We start from the raw sequence: 4,687 nt of genomic DNA on the forward strand, positions 1-4,687 counted from the left end.
AAATCAATGTATAAAAATCACTAGCATTCCTATATACTAACAACAGTCAAGCCTAGGGAATGTAACCTAATTCACAATTGTTACAAAAAAGAATCAAGTACCTAGAAATACAGCTAACCATGGAGGTGAAAGATCTCTGCAAGAAATATAAAACACTGCTCAAAGAAACCAGAGATGACACAAACAAATGCAAAAAACTTTCTATGCTCATGGATAAGAATAATCAATATAATTAAAATGGCATACTGCCCAAAGCAATTTGTAGATTCAATACTATTCCTAGAAATCTTCCAATAACATTATTTGCAGAATTAGGAAAAACTACTTAAAAATTTAAATGGAACCAAAAAAGAGTGAATAGCCAAGGCAATCCTAAGCAAAATGAGCAAAGCTGGAGATATTATGTTGCCTGACTTCAAACTATACTACAGGGCTACAGTAAGCAAAACAGCATGGTACAAGTACAAAACTTCAGTAAAGACATATAGACTAACAGAACAGAATAGGAGACTGAGAAATAAGGCCACATACCTACAACTATTTGGTCTTTGACAAAGTTGGCAAAAACAAGGAATGGGGAAAGGACTTCCTATTTAATAAATGGTGCTGGAATAACTGGCTAGTTATATGCAGAAGATTGAAACTGGACCACTTCTTTACACCATATATAAAAATTAACTCAAGATGGATTAAAGACTTGAATGTAAAACACAAAACTATAAAAACCCTGGAAGACAACATAGACAATACCATTCTGGACATAATCATGGGCAAAAATTTCATGACAAAGATTCCAAAAGCGATTGCAAAAAAAGCAAAAAATTGACAAATGGGATTTAATTAAACTAAAGAGCTTTTGCATAGCAAAAAGCTTTGACAAATGGGATTTAATTAAACTAAATTGACAAATGGGATTTAATTAAACTAAAGACTTTTGCATAGAAAGTATCAACCAAGTAATCAGACAACATACGAAATGGAAGAAAATATTTGCAACCTGTGCAACTGACAAACGTCTAATATTCAGCATTTACAAGGGACTTAAATTTACAGGAAAAAACCCAAATGACCCCATTAAAAATTGGGCAAAGGATACAAACAGACACTTTTTGAAAGAAGACATACATGCAGCCAACCATGATATTTTAAAAAGCTCTGATTATTAGAGAAATGCAAATCAAAACTACAATGAGATACAATCCCACACCAGTCAGAATGGCTATTAGTAAAAAGTAAAAGAATAACAGATGCTAGTAAGGTTTCAGAGAAAAAGGAATGCTTATACATTGTAGGAGTGTAAATAGTTCAACCATTGTGGAAAACAATGTAGCAAATCCTCAAAGACCTTAAAACAAAACTACCATTTGATCCAGCAATACCATTACTGGGAATATACCCAAAGGAATATAAACCTTTCTGTCATAAAGACACATGCATGCATATGTTCATTACAGCACTATTCACAATAGAAATGACCATCAATGGTAAACTGAATAAAGAAAATGCAATACATACACACCATGTAACACAGGCATAAAAATAATGAGATCACGTTTTTAGTAGGAACACGGATAAATCTGGAGGCCATTATCCTCAGCAAATTAAAGCAAGAATAGAAAACCAAATATCACATGTTCTCACTTATAAGTAGAAACTACACTTGATCTTAGCCAAAAGGCTGAGAAGCGATATAAGTAGAAACTAAATGATGAGAAGACATGGACACATAGAGGGGAACAGCAGACACTGGGGCCTACTGGAGGATGTAGGTGAGGAGGATGGAGAGGGTCAGGAAAAATAACTAATGGCTACTAGGCTTAATACCTGCCTGTAAAATCTGTATAGTAAACCCTTGTGACATGAGTTTACCCATATAACAAACCTGCACATGTATCTCTGAACTTAAAATAAAAGTTAAAAAAGTAAGGAAACTGAATTCAACAGCATATCAAAAAGATTATACATCATTACCAAGTGGAATTTATCCCTGGCATGGAAGACTGGTTTATCATATGGAAATCAATCAATGTGGTATGTCACGTTAAAACAATGAATGATATCTGATATCAAATGAATGATACCACATGATTATCTCAATTGACTCAGAAAACACTTGACAAAGTTTAACGCCCTTTCTTGATAAAAACTCTTAATAGTTTAGGTATAGCAGGAAAATTTCTCAACATAATAAAGGCCAATTTATGCATAATCCACAGCTAATATTATCAGTAGGAAAAAGCAGAAAGTTTTCCATTAAGATTGAGTACAAGGCAGGGATACCTCTTCTTGCCAAATCTACTCACAATGGTGCTTCCAGTACTAGCCAGAGAAATCAGAAATAAAAGGCATCCTAATCAGAAAAGTAGAAATAAACTTATCTCTAATTGCAAATGATGTAATACTATATGTAGAAAACCCTAGAGACTGCAAAAACCTGAGACTGCACTGTTGGAATTAACGAATGCATTTTGAGAGTTGTAGGATATAAAATAAACACACAAAAGTCAGTAGAGATGGGGTTTCACCACGTTGGCCAGGCTGAACTCCTGACCTCAGGTGATCTGTCAATCTCGACCTCCCAAAGTGTTGGGATTACAGGCATGAGCCACCGCGCCCAAACCTCAGTAGCATTTTTATACACAGATAATAACCTGGCTGAAAAAGAAATGAAGAAAACAATTCCATTTGTGATATTAAAAAAAAAACGCTTAGAAATTTAACCAAGTGAGACACAGAAAGAAAAACATTGCATGATTGCACGTACATACGCATTTTTTGAGAAAAGGTCAAATATATGGACACAGATAATAACATGGTTATCAGGTGCAGAGGTAGGTGGAGGGGAGGAGACAAAATGGAGTGATGTACACCAAAGGATATGAAGTAGCAGATTATGCAGGATGAAAAGTTTGGAGATATCATATAAAAAGAAGACTTTGATCAGGAAAATTGCATTGTATTAGGAATTTTTGTTAAAGAAGTAGATTTTAGTTGCTCTTCTAACAAAAAAATAACTATGCAAAATAATATGTGTTGATTTATATCACTATATTAACTATTTTACTATGTATGTATACAACATCATATTATAAACCTCAAATATACACATTACAATTTCTTTAAAAATAACTAAATAACCGGTGAAGAAAAGAACAGGCTGTATGGTTCTTGTTATTTCCCTACATATAATGTCTATCAGCACATCTGTTATCAAAACATAATTATATCATAGGGTTCAATCTACCTAGATTCTATCACAGAAACTAGATTTTAAATTGTATTTTAATATCAGTGACAATGCCTCAGACAAATCACTTGGTGCTAGCTGAACACAATGGCATGAGGAATACAGAATGCCAGGTTTGCACTTTTCTCTACCTACCTGTTCTTGTGACCTACAAAGTGTCCCTTACATATTCTTACTCATATCTTCCTTTTAGCGATATTAATGCTTGTCCAAATGTTATTCTTGCAGAAGTAAACGAGAGTAAACCAACCTAAAAGCTATCAGAAAAAAAAAATAACCAAAATCAGAGCTGAACTGAAGAAAACTGAGAAGTCAAAAAACCATAAAAAAGATCAATGAATGCAGGAGCTGGTTATCTGAAACAATAAGTAAAATTGATAGACCATTAGATAGACTAATAAAGAAAAAAGAGAGAAGATCCAAATAGACACAATCGGAAATGACAAAGGAGACATTACCATTGACACCATAAAAATACAAAAAACCTGCAGTCTGCTACAAGCACCTCTATGCACACAAATCAGAAAACTTAAAAGAAATGGATAAATTGCTGGAAACATACACCCTCCCAAGACTTAACCAGGAAGAAGCTGAATCCTTGAACAGACCAATAATGAGTTCCAAAATTGAATCAGTAATAAAAAGCCTACCAAAAGAAAATGTCCAGGATTAGATGGAGTCACAACTTGTTCCTGCCAGATGTGTAAAGAAGAGCTGGTACCATTCCTACTAAAACTCTTGCAAGAAATTGAGTAGGAGAGGCTCCCGCCTAACTTATTCCATGAGAACAGTATTATCCTGATAATAAACCTGACAGAGACAGAGCAAAACAACAAAAACAACAGCAACAACAAAAACTCACAGAAACAACTATCAACAGAGTAAACAACCTACAGAATGGGAGAAAATATTTGCAAACTATGCATCCAACAAAGGTCTTATGCTCAGAATTTATAAGAAACTTAAACAAGTTAACAAGCAAAAACCAAAAAACCCCATTAAAAGGTGGGAAAAGACATAAACAGACCTTTTCAAAGTAAGGCACATAAGCAGCCAACACGCTTATGAAAAAATGCCCAACATCACTAATTACTAGGGAAATGCAAATAAAACCACAATGAGATATCTCATGCCAATCAGAATGGCTATTATTAAAAAGTCAAAAAAGAACAGATTCTGGTGAGATTGCAGAGAGAAGGGAATGCTTATACACTTATAGAGAGAATGTAAATTAGTTCAGCCATTGTGGAAGTCACTGTGGTGATTTCTCAAAGAAGTCAAAACAGAATTGCCATTTGACTCCACAATTTCATTATTGGGTATATACCCAAAAGGAATATAAATTGTTCTTCCATGGAGACACATGCAGACATACGTTCATTGCAGCACTATTCACAATAATGAAGACATGGAAGCAATCTAAATTCCCATCATCAGTAG

General features: G+C 34.2%; 1 pseudogene; it reads right to left on the bottom strand.

The window, feature by feature from the left end:
* Positions 1-1,527: 1,527 nt before the first annotated feature.
* LOC119467017 lies at positions 1,528-1,690 on the bottom strand (annotated as a pseudogene).
* Between the last annotated feature and the right edge of the window lie 2,997 nt (positions 1,691-4,687).

The sequence above is a fragment of the Cebus imitator genome, unplaced genomic scaffold (assembly GCF_001604975.1).
Source record: "Cebus imitator isolate Cc_AM_T3 unplaced genomic scaffold, Cebus_imitator-1.0 Scaffold253, whole genome shotgun sequence".
NCBI classification, from domain to species: Eukaryota; Metazoa; Chordata; class Mammalia; order Primates; family Cebidae; genus Cebus; species Cebus imitator.